We start from the raw sequence: 18,511 nt of genomic DNA, 5'->3' as shown, positions 1-18,511 counted from the left end.
CAATTGATTGTTGAAATGCTGGTCATGGTCAAGGCCCAAGGGGGATGGGGGGAGCAGTTGCAGACGTGGACAATTTGAGTTGTTTTGCACATTCTCTTCAGCTATTTGTTAATGATGTGCTGAAGGCTCCAGGTGCGTTGCCAGAAGAACATCAATATATGGTGAAACCATTGAAGGAATGATCCCCTGCAAGGGAGCAGTGAAACCGAAATGAAGAAAGATTTCCAATTCTTGCTGTGCCACTAACTATGGTACCAAGTGAAACAATGTGTTTAGTACTATTTACATCATCTATGGAGGACCACAAGAGTTTACTCCGAGAAATTGTGCTTCGTGAACTGTAATCCGCAATTGCTGGATTGGTGCTTTCGATATATTTTTACAGTTCCTGGATCATTTATTTCATGTTCAAGCATATCAATCGCTGTAAAGTTGCTGAAAGAAATACTCTGATGTGTTAAATATGGGACTTGAGCTAGATTCCGTATCTTTTGAATATCGGCTGAATATATCGAGGTTATCGGTGGAGGTACTGGATATCGGTCTTATCGGTATCGGCTCAGAAATCCAATATCGGTCGGGCTCTAATATTAACACCCGTATATCAGGCGTGGTACACGGCTGGAAATACACTCTCTTTTCGCTAATAGTGTGGCTGCAACGGGACGCTGCATTAATCCAAAATCAACTAGAGGACGAATGGTTTAGCCAGTGGTGGCCCTAGGATTGGGGGGGGGCCTGGGCAAAACTTCCAGGGGGGGCCCCATATATCTGTATACGCAGCTTCTGGGGGGCGGAGCCCCCCAGACCCCCCTCCTCTCTCCATACAACTATTATATTTGCATGTCTACAGTTTCCATGACACTAGAGGGAATGTTGCTGTGTCATTCAAGTTCAAGACGTGATTCTCATGCGTGAAAGTAATCACAAATACAGTGGCAATGGAAACTAAAAAAGAAAAAGTTCATACTTTTTCAAGGAAACGATGGCAGGATTCCAATGACTCGAGTCATGATATTTTGGTGACTCGACTTGGCTCAGATCAAAATATAAAAGTAGAATTGATATTTGACTCGGTTACAACCCTGAATGAGGACCAAGAGCTTATCGTTCAGTAAGGTGACCAAACAATGAAGTTTATAGAACGCATCCATAGAATTGAAACTTCCAATGAATGAAGAAACTGCTGTGACCGGACAATTGAATTGATGCATTTAGTTCTTCAAAAAAGTAGAAATCAAAATGACGATAGCAAATATGACACCAAAACTAAAAAAGAACAACTAAATGGAAACTATCATACGGGTACAAAATGATATTGGCTTGGTGTAAACTTACCGAAGCAGTCGAGACATTATGATTCATGAATACTCAAAACAACAACAACTACAATGACTTCCCTTCTTTGACAAGATGACTCAACCAAGAGGAGTTTATGGTCATCAAGAATTATTACCAGATCACTCAACAAGGATTAACTCATGGACTATATTTGTACAGTGAAAGAAAAATGATTTATTCCTAACAGCTAACACAGCAAAAGTACCTACAGAAAAGAACAAATACCGGTATATTACAAATCACCACTTGTCCCAGAAGTTACCTAACCAAGACAGCTGCATGTTTATGGTAAATTTTACAATGAATGCTTGCAATGGTACCGGTCATAAAACAGCTTAGCCACACAACCTCGTCTAAACGCCTAAAGATAGAATAGAAGAAGCTCTTGAACCTGACAATAAAATGAGGTAAGGGGTCAGAACTAGGCTCATAATAATTTTCAAAATCAAGTCATACACAGCGTCAAATTCAAATTTTGTTGGCGCAACACTGTCAACACGAAGATCTCGAACGCTAGTTTCAAGAGGAACTAAACATTCAAATCGACTACTTCTGCCTACAACATACATTGCTGTCACAACTTAGAAATTATATATTCAATAAAAACTCATTTTTCAGCATTCTTATATTAGCTTCTATACGATGACTAGTGATGAAAATTTTCAAGTTGACAGAAATGAGATGGATACTCCAATGATTTTCATTAGCAATGACTTTAAACCTGAGTGCCGTACACAAAAAAGGTAAATTGTAACTTGAATGATAGATCAACTTCTACAAGATAGCTCATGTATAGACCTACTAAAAATTCTATCAATTTTATGATTGAATGAGCCGGAAAAGCTTGTTTTTTATCATGCGCTGGCTTGAAAAGCTGGATATTGAATTTAAAAACTTGAAATTGTGATGTAGGCTACTCGGATATATTTCAAAATCACTTGATCCAAATTTCTGTCAAATCTAAAAACTGTAATAAACCATCAATTTGTTTTAGGACAACTGACATGGAGTTGGCCTATTACTGAAAATGAATGAGATGCACCAGTCACTGAAAATATATACTTCCTGTATACACTGTAGTAGTTTCTTGTCAATGTTGTTGTAATATTAAAGCACTGAGAAAGAGGTGTTGAATATTATTCAAAAATATCATGGAAGTGATAATCATTCACGAAAATTTTTTACGTTAGCTGATGCGATCGCGTCTCTCACACAAATCACCAATTTGACGATCGACAACCGTTTACGGTACCATATTTTACATGGGTACATGTATTTTCACGGTTATTCGCAAAATGATAACCAAAAATTGCGTAAATGTAGGAGGGGCATCCCGCATAAATCGAAGTAAGCTCGCATGCACAACGCGTGCAGAAATTTCATGATCGACAACTGTTTACAGTACCATATTCTATATGGGTAGGCCGAGGCCTGCATATATTTTCAGTCATTTCCAGAATGATAACCAAAAATCGCGTAAATGTAGGAGACCCCCTTATAAAATCGAAGTAAGCTTGCACGCAGAACGCGTGCAGAAATTTAATTATCGACAACTGTTTACAGTACCATAATCAACATGGGTTGGCCTGCATGTATTTTCAGTTATTTGCAAAATGATAACCAAAAATCGCGTAAATGTAGAAGCCCCCCCTTATAAAATCAAAGTAAGCTCTTTTACCGCGCACAGAAATTTGATGATCGACAACTGTTTACGATACCATATTCTACATGGGTAGGCCTGCATGTATTTTCACAATTATTCGCAAAATGATAACCAAAAATCGCATAAATGTAGGAGGGCCTTCCCTCATAAAATTAAAGTAAGCCCTTTTACTGCACGCAGAAATTTGATGATCGACAACTGTTTACGGTACCATATTTTATATGGGTACATATATTTTCACGGTTATTCGCAAAATTATAACTAAAAATCGCATAAATGTAGAAGGGCCTTCCCTCGTAAAATCAAAGTAAGCCCTTTTACTGCACGCAGAAATTTGATGATCGACAACTGTTTACGGTAACATATTTTACATGGGTATATATATTTTCACGGTTATTCGCAAAATTATAACCAAAAATTGCGTAAATGTAGGAGGGCCTTCCCTCATAAAATCAAAGTAAGCTCTTTTAACGCGCGCAGAAATTTGATAATCGACAACTGTTTACGGTACCATATTCTACATGGGTAGGCCTGCATGTATTTTCACAATTATTCGCAAAATGATAATCAAAAATCGCATAAATGTAGGAGGGCCTTCCCTCATAAAATCAAAGTAAGCCCTTTTACTGCACGCAGAAATTTGATGATCGACAACTGTTTACGGTAACATATTTTACATGGGTATATATATTTTCACGGTTATTCGCAAAATTATAACCAAAAATTGCGTAAATGTAGGAGGGGCCCCCCTCATAAATCGAAGTAAGCTCGCACGCAGAACGCGTGCAGAAATTTGATTATCGACAACTGTTTACAGTACCATATTCAACATGGGTTGGCCTGCATGTATTTTCAGTTATTTGCAAAATGATAACCAAAAATCGCGTAAATGTAGAAGCCCCCCCTTATAAAATCAAAGTAAGCTCTTTTACCGCGCACAGAAATTTGATGATCGACAACTGTTTACGGTACGATATTCTACATGGGTAGGCCTGCATGTAGTTTCACGGTTATTCGCAAAATGATAACCAAAAATCGCATAAATGTAGAAGGGCCTTTCCTCATAAAATCAAAGTAAGCTCTTTTAACGCACGCAGAAATTTGATGATCGACAACTGTTTACGGGACCATATTCTACATGGGTGCATGGATTTTCACGGTTATTCGAAAAATGATAACTAAAAAAATCAGAATTTGATTGACCCCTTTTTACAGTACTGTACCGTATTTTTCAGGGATACAAGGATTTCCACGATTATTTAGAAAATGGTAATAGTTGAAAAAAATCGCATAAACCGGACAAATAGTTGGTAAAAAGCGCGTAAACCGGAGAAATAGTTGGGAAAAAGCGCGTAAACCGAGGAGGGGGGCCCCTCGAAAGCGCGTAAATCAACCAGGGGGGGCCCTGGGCGACCGCCCACCTCGCCCACCCCAAAAGCCACCACTGGGTTTAGCCAATTGCTCTGTATGCATCTCGTCTGACTTTTACGTTTTACCGCGAGAAACTTCAAATCGGTCGCTATACAACCACAATGCAGTCATGTCATCACACGTGGCCTCCAGAACTGATTCAAGTATTTCGAATATCTTATCATACGTCATTTAGTATAAGTATCTTCAGATTGTATCAATATAAACTATACAGGTCTAGCAGTAATCACGAGGCTAAACTATGAATGTAAGAGATCCACAGAGACTATCGGTATTGTATGGTAATAGTCAAGCACCACATACAACGCATCCTTCACATTCTGATATCCTTCGCGACACCGATGTTTCTTGAGCTTATTTCTAAAATCCCATGTGTTCGTAAAATCTCATAATCCAAATATAGGATGCTACAAAACAAAATTGAAACTACCGTCGTATCGATATGTAGTAGGCCTATACATCGACCGAATTTAGATTATTGTGCAAACCATGTTCATTGCGAAACTGCTTTTCGTGTGATTGGCGGCTTCTAACGTTCACACGTGTCTAAGATTAGCCGCGCAACGCTGCTCCATCGCTATATCGGTACTCACCACACTGGTTTTAGTGGATGCTGCTATAGCCTCACAATTGCTTCCAATATCAAAATAATAAACTCGCATCATTATATTAGGTGTCACGAAGAAGGATATCAGAAGGCGAGATATATTTACAGTTTACGCGATACTGATCACTAGGGCGATTTTTTGACATGTCAAAATAAGTTAAAATTTCGTCAAAATTGTAGCGTTAGGTCAAAAATTTGTCAAAATTGTTTACAAAGTCAAAACTTTTTTTCACCTGCATTTCGTTTGTATCCTAAATGTTTTCACTGTCCGTGAAATTATCATTTGAGATTTTACAGCTTTTAGCCTACTTTGTAGGCCTACCGTTGTAGATAGCCCATTATCTGCTCATTGTGAATCATAAACGGCCAAATGAAACGAATAGGTTGACATGGGGTTATGCTGAACGTACCGCATTATCCTAACTGATGCAAGACTGCGTGGGCATTTGTTCTTATATCAAGAAGCGCATGATGCAAAATTGTGATGTAGACATCATTGTCAGAATGAAGCAACACGCTGTGTCAACAGCAGTGTACGCACAACTTCAATGTTGCCAGCCAATAACTGCTGCTATTGAACGTTCTTTCTCCATTCTTGGTAAGATACTTAGAAAATACAGACGCTTAGCAGACACATCCAACATAGCCAAGTCTCAAATTATACTATTACCAGAAAATTGTGATGCGTTTACCACAAGGACAGAGACAGAACAGAATAGTTTGCTAACCAGTCAGTCGTTGCTATGCACAACTAATCACGTGACTGAAGTCCTGCAAAAGGCCTATTGCAGATCCGTAGGCACATGGTATGCAAGATGAATGCAGAAGTGTAGAAAGTCCGCCTTTCTCTTCGCTCAACGAACTTATTGGAAAACATTAGCGTATTACATCTTATTATTCCGAAATTATCTTTGATTTAATGTCCGCCCGAAAATTTCACGGTACACGACTCACGTACACGAAGGCCCACGCTCAGAACTATAGGATGAATCGATTATCCTCTGCCTGCGTGACGCACGAGCAGAAAAACAATAAACTTCCGCGCGTATTTTCAAAATTTTACCTTTACGAGTAATGGAATATTTAGTAGATTAAAATGTTATCTACTCAGAACTTCTGTTGACATTCACATTACAGAGGAAACTATGATTATGGTAGGAAAATATCTGTATTGCATTCATATGACTACAGTCGTTGTTCAGTCGCCAAGTTATTCTAAAAAGAACTGACACGAGGTGAGTAAGAGAGTCTGTTTGTAAGTGTGAGGAACATTTGTCTCGTTTACGCTGTGTGTCATGTGATACTTGTTGCAGCAATACTAGACGCGTATAATAACTGGCGTGATGCTTCAAATGCTGGCGGCTAAATAGCCATAGTAACGCAGTAACTCTTTCGTAGAATTATTTTCCAAACCAAGTCAATCCAGCATAAATCATAATCTACATGAGCCTTTCGACTTGCTGTTACTGTCATAGAACACAATACCTCAGCCTTGATTGCCATTTAAAGCGTAAAAAAATTGATTGCGTGGAAGGTTCTAACAAGCAGATTTTGAAATTGCGCCTCTGGCCCAACAATACAGATGGCGGGTCGTAACTGACTTGCGGGCATATAGGCGTAACCAGGATCATTATTTCGGTGTGCAAAATTTTTATAACGATGACGAGACGTCACGAAGATACCTTTTTGACGTAATGAACAAGGATGATTCCTCAGTATCAAAACATCAATTCAGCGAGTGCATTGGCACCTTTCACACCCCAGCTTTGGCTAAGTCTCTGCTTGCATGACGAAGGTCGCCTATCCCTGGTGCAAGAAGCAACCACCCGTATGGACAGTTCGCTATTCTGGAACATATCAAAGACATTATCAGTCACTGTTGTCCTAATTTCAGATGAGACTGATCGTTACAATTACGCTGATCGTCATCTTCGCTATTGCAATAGACAATGGTGGAGCATTATGGAGTGGAGGAAGGCGGCGTCGGTGTACTGCGCCTTGGTTAACGAAAACCTTAGCGAATGTCGGCTCCCTCTACAAAAAGTACAAGTATGAGATTTATTGTCAAGGTTTAGTCCACAGGGTCAACTCGAGAAAATAATTCAACGTTGCTGAATGCTAGAGGAGGTCTTATCGCATGCTCATCGCTATGAAAACGTGCTGTTATATCTCGTAGACTAGTCCAAAAACAGTTCGGAAAATAATGCTCACTATGTTTGGAAACCGGAAAATATTTTGCAGGCGCACCCTGAAGCCAGTGGAAAAGGCTTTGCTATCAAGTTGGGGATTTGGCAAAGATGTACAGAGTCAACATTCTGTGCTGAAAAACAATGTAAGCGTTAGAAAACTGTCGGTTGTGAAGAAGCCTAGACGGAACGAGCGTAAAAAAGGGCACTCAGCGGTGTAAACAGTTTTTGGTTCTATCTGAATTTAGCATACGACGGCATTCACCAATCAATCTTTTTCCTGTAGTCCGATGCGTAGGCTATACGATTGAAATCTGAACTCGTGTGAGATTTCCGCCAAAAAATTAATGCTCTGATGAGAAGTGATAGCTAGCGTACACGACAATTGATATCACAGATATATGCATATATCTATTTCATTGATAGCAATTATTAAAATTGAATTTGAGAAGATGAATCCAGATGAGAAAGCCCCATATTTCAATTCAAGTCTTGCATTATCACATTATACCATGCAACAAATTTCCAGTGCCGAAATAACTAATCATCAGAAAGGTTTCACTCGAGAGGAATCGGCAATTAATCAGCTGGGTTTTAAACAAGTCGCAAGGTCACGAGTCACGAGTCATATCTACTTGTATAGTTTTGACTCGAGTCAAGTCGTGTCATTTACAATTCACCACCGAGTCAAGTCCGAGTCCAAGTCATGGTTCAAAGGTTAATGTCCGAGTCACATTGTTTTGACTCAAGTTACAGTCCAATTCATTGAATTCACTGTTCATTTTAGAGTTCAATCCTGTTCAACTAACATTTTCAACTTTGTTTGGGAGATATTGAATGCATCGAATTCATAATAATCTAGTAATCTTCCTCACTTTACACAGTTTCTGCCACATACAAACAGCAGTACTAACACAATATCAATAATGTGATAGCGTACTATTCATAGAAGTTATAACGAAATGCCTGGCTTGGCCGTCTGAGTCTCGAGTCAAATGACTTTGTCGAGTCATGCGAGATGACTCGACTACATGGCGAGTCCACACACAAATTGACTCGAGTCGAGTCATTCCTCACTTTCAGGAAAGTGACTCGAGTCAAGTCGAGTCAACGGAAAATTGCGACCCAAGACATTACAACCCTGTTAATCAGAGTCAGTGTTCAGTTGTTAATCGCCTTTTTTATAGTTGTGGGTCGCTTTTGACATTGAAAATGATGCGTGGCACACATTGAAATATGTAAGAAGCCAGGAAGCCGTAATAGCCACAAGAATCCGTGAACAGACTATTGATCTGTGACCCTTGGAATCTTTCACTACTGCGCTGCTGGTTTTGGGTTATTTCTTAACGAATTTCTTCTTGATTGTTAACTGTGGGTCGTCATAAGTCATGTCTTGTCATATTTACGTCACAGGGACAAAATTCGTTCCAATTTCTGATTTTGGCTCTCCGCATTTACTGCCGATTGATAGGAGTCTGACAAATGATGAGGCTACCGCCACAACTGCGTTCCACTAAGCATCGGCTGTTTTGATGTATGCATTTTATGTTCAGGATCAGGAATCGTACGATAACTTCATGTAACTTGTCAGGGCCGATTTAGAAAACGAATTTCCTAATGAAGATGTGGATGGAATCATGAAGAAGCTCGATCAAGTTACGGACATGGAACCGGGTACACAAATCATTTCTATTTTTTGTAATTTTTTTATTTGTGATTGTCAACGTGTTGGGCGTGACACAGAGAAGACAGTGAATGCGTCGCAAGAGCTCTACCAGCCCGATGAGTGCCAAAAAATCAAGGGTGTCTCTTAGGAATGGTGATAGGCCATAGATTCTGGCTCGTGTGAACACGAACCTTTCTGTCTAAATGGACTAATTGGAGTGACATTCCGGTGATTCAATTCGTTTTATGTTTCTTTGCCTGTATTCTAACTACATTGTAATTTGCGAAACGTTTCTACGCTTTACTTTTATTTTTTGGTTTTCTCTGAAATAATCTGGGAGAACTGTAAAGTGCAACACGAGCCAAGCTTACTGTACACTTGTACATACATTTGCCATTCTCGCGGTTAGGAAAAGGAATTCTGATTTAATATAAGATGAACGGGATTCAATTTCCAAGTTCACGAGAATTCAGTAGTTTTAGCTCTAATCTAATTTGGAAAGAGAGAGAGAGAGATCAGATTTATTCTCGATTGCATCATCGAAATGCTTTGACGATGGAGATGACGTAAAACGTTTATGTAGGGCTAAGGTTATCTACCCTGCACTAACATGGAAACAACTGTGTAGCAATTATTCCAGTTATAATCTAATTTTAAAAAGTTTTAAAAGTATTCTAGTAGTACGAGTCTGGTTGCTGCAGCGAAATGCTGTACGTACAGTCATCTTTATATCAGGCGGGTTGAATGTTATTAAAATCCGAGTTTGGTTTTAGACCGACAAACACCCCTTATTAGCATCGAGTATTGTTGGGCTGCTCGGAGAAATCCAAAATCCCAGAAACAATTGGGTATCGCACCATCCAAATATCCTCAACATTTCATTAGGATCTGCTTACTCTGCCACTGCGTGGGAGTAAAGGCTCACGATCTAGACGATCACGACGTAGCGCAGTCAGAGCTTCACAAGGATTTGGAAGACAAAATGGATGCGTTCAATTTTCATTAAATTTCGTCATTTGTAGGCTACTTGCGATGAATCGTTCCTGCCATTTACATTACTCAGATCGCAGATATGGCTGATATTCATATACTTCAGGCCAGACAGCGGATTTATTTTATCCATCATAAGGACGGAGATAATAAAGTTAGCTGATCCGGGAGAATGCTAATCGTCTGATTAAATACTGCTGATCGCGACTCATAAAGTTGGAGAAGGTTACGCGCGATGGTTAGTCGAGGTGTCCCGAGTTTTCAATCAAATGGCATTATCTATTGCATCATAATGCGAAAACGCGTTATAGGCTGTCAGTTGCCAATTGATAAAATGAAACAGCAGCCTTCTGATAACGCTACTGCCACTGCAATACGTAGAATTATCATCATCGCGAAATGAAATTCGTATCCTATTCATACGGTAGCCTACAGCTAAGAAACGGATTATAGAATATTGATATCGCTCTGCAATGGCGGGTACATAATTCGTTGATTGTTTAGTGAAGCCATGACCTATAGGAGGAGACAGTCGCTACGGTCATTATCGGAAATATTTGTGCGTAGGAATAGTGCGCAGTGTATGCAGGTTTATAGATAACTAGTTATCTAAAGTTTGCTCCGGTTTGTTAAATCAGGAGACTACCACTAACTTTATGCGCCGCGATCAACCGGTTTCCTTAATCCTGGGTTGATAAATCCTGAGGAACGAGATAATCGACTTTATTGCTAATCCAACTTTATTATCTCCACCCTAAATCTCTGTGCTTGGGCTTGGGCAGAGCGATCACCTGCCCGACAATATTACTTTTCGCAGCTGCGAACAACCGTATAGATATTATGTGTCAACATTTTAATTCCCAAAATCACGGGATTTTGATATTTATTGTTCGAAAATAAGACGCGAAATGAGAGGTAAGGCTCAGATGAGGCACAGACGGGCCAAGCCTCACCTGCGACGGCGCTACTCATCGCAAATGGCTTCGAATTTATAATCACTGATATTAATCAGATGTAATTGTCGCCCTGAATCTGAAAATCCATGTATTGATCCACTTCTAAAATATACGGCGTAACGTAACGTGGCGTCACACACCTACATTTTTTCGGCGGTGCTAAAAAGCTACTAACCAATCAAGAAAATGCTTAGCTATGGCATTGTGTTTAATTTGAATTTGTAATTGTGAATGTCACTTCCAACAAAGGCATTTTATTTCTTGGTGTGGATCAGGAAGACAATGTGTATTTAGAAACTGCATTGTCCTACAAGTTTCGCCACATCTGCTGCTATTCTCATTCGTCAAACAACGTATATCGTGCAATCCACGATTTTTAGGCGCGCGATGGTGTGTAGATTGAATTCGCGAGTGGTGTTTGTCGCTGGTGCGACAGCAACTTAAATTTGGAGAATTTTGAAAGAGGTTGGTACGCGCCCCTAACCCTAGATACCCCACTGTCTTGACCTCTCAAAGACATGTTCATGCTGCCACGAGAATATTTATTCTCGTCGTCAACGAAATTTACTAACAAGTTGCTGCAATATTGATCAATTAAGTACAAAATTCAAAATTTTTTTGAAGAGCCATATCTTATACCCAAAATAGCCATATATGGCTCGCGAGCCATAGGTTCCCGACCACTGATCTAGCTAGTAGCTATACATTGTATACAACCAATTTTGACGCCATAGAAACAAACAACATCTAACTTCCAACTCACGACCTGTACCGATCAATCAATCAGCCGGCCGCGTCACCGTTTCACCATCTCATTCTCAGCCAAATGTTTGCCGATGACAGAGTTCATAGCCATGGCATGATTGTGCTCTAGCAACGATAGATCTGTATTTTCGCGAGAATCGAATAACACTCGGAACATGTTGTCTGATACATATTTGCGCGTTGCAAGTAATTGTTTGGTGGTGAATAAAACCAAACCACCAAACAATTGCAAGAAAGAATAATATCGATAATTATAATATTGTCGATTGGCTGTGGCTGCTGCTATGCCATTGGTTGGCGAACTCGATAGTCGATAGCGCATTGTGTCAGTGCTTTGCGATTGGCATGCCCGCAATCGATCGGCTGATTTATATGTGGCTTACTTTGCATTGTGCCACAGAACTGTCATTGTACGTAACAAAGCCGAATTTCACAGTCTCCGTCGATTTTGAGGGGTGCTTGTGTGCTGACTTTATTGTTGCTGCATTTTTGCAGCTCGAGTGCAATGGGAATTATTTTAACGACATTTTGAACTCTAGTTTCATTGTGGTGAAGTTCTGAATAAAAAGACTGTCGCAGGAATGTTTCCCGATTTTATCGACACCACATATTATTTAGATTTATAGCGTATCGTATCATTTTAAAACGTTCTGGCCAAAAAGGAAGAAATAATAGATCTGCATTTTAAATATCGCATTTGTATTTCGTTATATAGGAAGTATAATTCGCTATATCATTTTGAGTTAAGGCGCAGTATCGCATTTATCATTCGGAACTAAAATTAAAGGCAACGTCACTTTTACGACCTCCCATATTTCCAGTTACCTTTCGCCCAAAGCGCGAATGTAGTATCCGATACGGCGTCTCCGAGTCGATCATCCTCTACTCTTGTGTACAGGGGGCGTCGCCATATCATGGCATTTCCTGAAAGGGCCACTTGGATGAAAAAGGCCACGAATCACTGTTTTAGAGCAGGGGCGGGCGACATACGGCCCGCGGACAGTTTCCCGTCTCACATGATAATGTGGTCATAGCGGCCCCAGTCTGCCGAGATCCTCCACTACTTGCTACTACGTAAAATTTTAGTGACTGTATGTTATTATATACGTGTGTGCGCACTGCGCAGCGTACGATAGTGCAGATTACGCGTAAGTTCGTCGAAGCGAGAAGACTTACGTTATAGGCATTTACGATGTAGGCTACTCAACCCTAGTGTTGTTTGTGGTAATTATGGTGTTTGACGACTACAATGGTCATTTACACCAGGCCGATATTTATTATTTTCGGTTCCGCAACCGCCGACTTATAGCACGGCACACTTCTAGGCTTTTGTAAGACACCGCTTATGCGAATAAGATGGCGAGGAGGAGCCTAGATAAACCCCCAACTCTCTGGTAGAAATTCTGGAGTCGACATCGGTCGGACTCGAACCCATTGGTGTTGTAGCTGTGGAATATACCGCTATGCTATCTCGCCGCATACTCAACCCTAATAAATTGATATCTTGGTAAATTTGAGGTACCGGAGTTTTCGAACGCCTCGAAATCTTAATTAAGGAGTGAACTATAGTGTCCTATGGTGTGGACACAAGCAAATCTCACGGCTCAGTGACATTGGTCTACGTCACACTTTTTATTTTGCCGAAGACGGTAATTTTTGACCGGCTTGCCGAGCATTAAATTTGATAAAATGAGTATCAATCGAAAACTACCGTGTTACTGATTTCGAAAATATTAATATTATTCTGCTCGTGGTCCTGGACCCCTCAAAATCAGCCTCGAACGTGGTATTGTAACGGAGTGTGGTATTGTGACGCAACCATATGATATCTGAGCAGCTCAGGAGCAATTTCGCACGAGAGTGAGAGTGTGAATGCTCGATCGGCTGCGCAACAATGGCCAATACGCTTGCGGTTTACGCTGCTTCTCACCTGCTCCCAGACGGCATGGTTGCGTCACAATACCAAACTCCGTTACAATGCAACATTCGAGGATGGTTGTTGGGGGGTTCCAGGACCACGGGAAGCATAAAATTTATATTTTAGCAATCAGTACCGCGGTATAGCTTTCGATTGATACCAATTTATTCAAATTTAATGCTCGGCAAGCCGGTCAAAAACTACCGTCAAATTGCCTTCGACCAAGTGAAAAGTGTGACGTAGACCAATTTCAAAGAGCCGTGAGATTTGCTTGTGTCCACACCATATAGGACACTATGATTGCAACGTGTGTTGATTGATCAGAAAGAACCAGGCATGGCGACGCTTCTACGGCAATGCTGTTTTCAAATCCACATTGACGAGAAGTGGATTGTGATGTGACATTGCTGTCGTTGAAATCCATTAATTAAAGACGATTTATTCATTGTACATGTGAATGAATGGGCGAATAATGTATCGATTCAGCAATCCGGCCCGCCAAGTACCTAATTTTCCTATATCCGGCCCGCCGACTGGAGAAGTTGCCCGCCCCTGTTTTAGACTAAAACTATCATTTGCATCACATTGTTCGTCGAATCATTATGCTTTTGAAAATATATACATCCTAGCTAGAGGATGTAGTAAGATGAATCCATTGTATACATCAGAGGTCTCAAACACGCAGCCCGCGAGATCATTTTGTGCGGCCCTCGACGGCATTTTGAAATTTCAAGTATTCATCAATATATTCAAGTGCTACATATCTTTTTAGATACAAGAACTTGAAAGTTCACCCTAAAACTACTATGAAAATCACTGAAATCTCAACAAACTACACAATCACATCACATTTAAAAGCTACCATGCGGTAGTAGATCAGCTATTGCGTCACATTTCTAGTTCACGATGATAAAACATGACCCGTTGATGATTCGTCACTGAAAATTGTGATTTGGTTTGGTGCGACATTCGTAAAATTATACTCTATTTCGGATAGACTGGGTGATTAAATAAAACTGACTCGAGTTGAGTCGGGTCAAGCGTTAAAATCAGAGAAGGACTTGCGACTCGCAACGGTGACTTGGTAATCCTACGGACGCAACAATCTATGAAACTGTCATGGGGAATAGTGATACATCAAAAGGTCGTAGCTTGCGTTGCGTAGGGTATATAGATAGCTATCTAATCAAGCTAATCTGGCAACCATTGGCATTCTGTGACCCCCGTGACGTATAGTTGGTTACATGCTGGGTGTTTTTGTCCTGTTAATCCATGTTATTACCGGTGGCGAGTGAGGTAATAGTACTCTCCACAGTTGTAACACCAATGTATTCTTTGGCGATTAGACATAACTGTTCCAGAGGTTCTTAACCAAGGTCCGCAGACCCCATCGGGGTACCAAGAACCACATCAGGGGGTACGAGATGCATTGGGGAATTAGGCCTATATGCTGTGGAATGTTTTCTTGGCCAATTTATACGGATATCAATCTTCGGTAGATTTAAAAATATTCTACATAAAATCGTGGCACGTCAAAGGTCCAATAGCTGCAATATTATAATCCAACAGTTTTACGATTATGCCGGCACAAAAACAATTTTATTCAAATGTTTGAAAATGTGATTTTTCCGTATCACGCATGAATAGCACAATAGTGAATTACATTTCCACGATGTTTGTGAATGCCTGTCAGCAAGGTCCCGTTAAATAGGGCCTACTTGGAAATCCTACATTGAATATCCGTACTATTGATGCTGCGGCCCGCGGCGTCATCAAAAAATAGGAAATTGGCCCGCGAGGACATTTGAGTTTGAGAACTCTGGTCTACATCGTCCGCAGGTGTCAGTTTCCATGTTTTGACTTCTTTTTGAATCTATTCACTTACTTCAGTAGAATCTAAAGCCAGCAATATTTACTTTTACTCGAAGTAGTTTGAGACTAATTCTCAGAGCACTTGTGCTGGAGTCATTAATTTTACTTCTGAGTAGCTTTCTCGACTACTTTGATCACCTGTGGTTAGATGTAACTCGATTGGAATAGAATACCGTCGATAATATACTCACGTGTGAATGAAACAATTTCTTTTCGCAATCTTCGCTCGCATACTCAGAACTCATTGATTTACAATTGTGTATAGTTGTCACAGTCATAGCCATACATGGGGTAATCGTGATTAGTAATCGTAATCGATTACGACGATTACAGCATCTCAAGTAATCGTAATCGCAATCGATTACATTCGAAAAACATGCGGAGTAATCGTAATCGTAATCGATTATTTCACATATTTAATCGATTTCTTTGTGAAAGAACGATTACTTTTTATTTGTACAAGGAACGGTGAACATTCTTGAACAGTGAAGTGTGGGATATTAGATCAGGTTAATGATGGCAGAAACGTCGGATTGTCAAATGCCACTGCGCATTATTACGTCACAAGTATTCGCTTTTCTCGTCATAGCGTAACGAATTATCCACACGTAGTAAATAGAACTCGATGAAGCCTACATGCAGTAGTGTGATTGTAAGACTGTAGTCAGAATTTTATGTTCACTTTATCTCATTCTAATATGGCCCTATACTTGAAACGGGCATTAATCATTATTTCACACATCTTTACTGAACATTTGGATGTGACACCATTGCCATCCGCTTTTACACCATGCTAGCGTGAGTTGCAGCTAGAATCAGGACCGAAACAGCATTTCGTACCCCACATCGATCAAACTTCAGTCGAGCTTTTACGAGCGCTCTTTACGCAGCAATCGGAAGATGATATGTGGATTCGCTGTGTATTTGTCGCGCCAAGTGCGAAAAAAATTTCAAGTTCATGACTGAATTTCGTCTATAATATTGGTATTTGCATGTATTACTATACATTATAATACTCTCTCAGCCCCCGCAGTCAGATTCACCCGCAGAAATGTTGGATATGGTGTCTTCGAAAATTTAGGGTACGCAATTCATAATTATCACATGTTCGGTCGGGCCCATTGTTATTATTAGTTTAATTATCGTATCTTGTTAATTCGTGACCTCCTATGTCTTGCTTTATACTCAAAAGATATTGGAGTCACCCAAACGTAGCGGACTATAACAAAGCTAAAAGAAAAACTTTCGTGGGACGCACGCAAAAATTGTCGTTGCTTCAGGTGGCGAATCATTTCCTCTGTGGGTGCACCGGGTCCCAGCGCGGTTATGGACAGTGGAAACATACACAAGGTTTCGGCCAGAGTCTTTATCTTTGGTAGCACACCTCGTGGAGTAACATGTTGGCCGAAAAGGCATGTGTATTGGTGTGTAGTGCCCGGTAATGCCCGGATCCGAAATGCCTATTTCTATACACTATGCGTATTTTTTTTTCTTGAGGGGAGAGGTATGTATTTCAAAATCAAGATATTTAGCGACATTAAATCGCGAAGCGTGAAGTAAATTTTCAAGTTAATTAAATATCTCGAAAATACTCTATAACACTGATCAACACATATTTTTAGGCAGATGAAGTAAGAGTGGTTTTGGGGGTTCTGAAGGGCACTGATTCCGAATATGGCCTTAGTTTTTTTTCAAATTGGCTCTTATTGTGGAGATAACCCGTGGGGCTATTTTGACCAAAATCTCCCATTTCACGGTAATGACTACATAAAAAATCGGCTCTTTCGTACTATAAAGGTTAGAAATTCAATCTACTCGTTATTTTTACACGCAGAAGACTCTTTTAAATGAAAATACAGCAACAGCACTTTAAGGGGTAATTGATTTAGCACAGTTACAGACTTTCACGGATATCATGTACATAAATAAATTCCAGCCATGTAGAATAAGTATTTACCTAGATACCCAAATAACGTGGCATTAATTCAATCAGTTTTACGTCAACCACCTATTCTAAGTTCGAAATAATCTGTTGAAATATAATATTATTGATATATTTTAAATCACAATTGTTTTTTGTACGATTTTCGCCTGTAAGCTATTTCGTGCAGTTTCTCGAAAGGTTCCGGCAATGGTCTGACATAATATGTTCAATTGCTCATCTCCTGATTCTCATCTGTCCTGATATCTTTCTTTTGTTGTTCTGAAGTCTTGGTAGATTCTCTCCCCTTGCTAATCAACAAGATGAACTGGAATTATATCAAGATGACTGAACAGGAAGCGAACTTTTATGCTCATGATTGTGCTCAAGTTTTCGATATTCAGATACGAATTTTCGGACCAATTGTTTGTAGTTGGATGCTTTGTGATCATGTAAGAAGTTTTGTTTACTACATCCTACGATAAATTACATGCAGTGAACTTCTTTCTAATGTGAAATTGGAATCATTCATCGGTATTCGGTTATACCAGATACCAGATTTAAGCTTCTCGTTTGATAGGATTACTATAAGGTATAGCCTACCCACTTTGTTGACTCAGCGGAAAATTATCCATTTACCAGTCAAAAGAACTGAGACATCTATGAGTATTGTAGTTAAGCCTTTCAAGGTCAAACTTTACAGCTTTATACTCCGCTTTAATCTTGGTAGAATGACCAATTGATACAGGATAATATGTATTTCCGTTGTGCAAAGGTACAATTTTTTGGCTTCACAAACTGCCTTTTTGATAAACAAATATTTCACATTATGTCATGTTAATATTGATAGAATGACTGAGAATTACATGAGGGTTTTTCATAGTAGGTATTTAGGTATTTATGCGCAGTATAAAATTAGAAAAAACTGCGATTTTCTTCCTACCAGTGAAATATTTAAGGGTAAATACAGTTATTTTGGACTTTTTTTGGGTATCAATATCTTCTGACAAAGAGCCAATCTGACAAAACTAATATAATATTCGTAATCAGCAACCTCAAAAACCCCAGAAACGGCTCTCGGATGTTCTGCCTAAAAAATTTTTTTCATTTTGTTGACCAGTGTAATTAATGTTTATTCACGAAATAATTTTTTGTCCCCTTCGAGCTCGCTCCCCGGCCAATTGGGAGGTTTGAT

The 18,511-nt window shown here is 39.7% G+C and overlaps 2 long non-coding RNA genes across 2 annotated transcripts in view; one reads left to right on the top strand and one right to left on the bottom strand.

Annotated features, from left to right (window-relative positions):
* LOC145439886 (uncharacterized) overlaps window positions 1-18,511 on the bottom strand; it is a 231,459-nt gene that overhangs the window by 62,809 nt on the left and 150,139 nt on the right. The gene's annotated exons all lie outside the window — the stretch shown is intronic.
* Window positions 6,168-8,903, top strand: LOC145439874 (uncharacterized). The gene is made up of 4 exons (XR_013915369.1): window positions 6,168-6,277; window positions 6,937-7,091; window positions 7,284-7,374; window positions 8,782-8,903. It is a non-coding gene; the product is annotated as an uncharacterized LOC145439874 (long non-coding RNA).

Source organism: Botryllus schlosseri, chromosome 5 (genome assembly GCF_051294905.1).
Source record: "Botryllus schlosseri isolate E-star chromosome 5, Bs_hap1, whole genome shotgun sequence".
In the NCBI taxonomy this organism is placed as follows: domain Eukaryota; kingdom Metazoa; phylum Chordata; class Ascidiacea; order Stolidobranchia; family Styelidae; genus Botryllus; species Botryllus schlosseri.
Note: the sequence above shows the minus strand (reverse complement) of the source record. Positions and strands in the feature narration are given on the sequence as shown.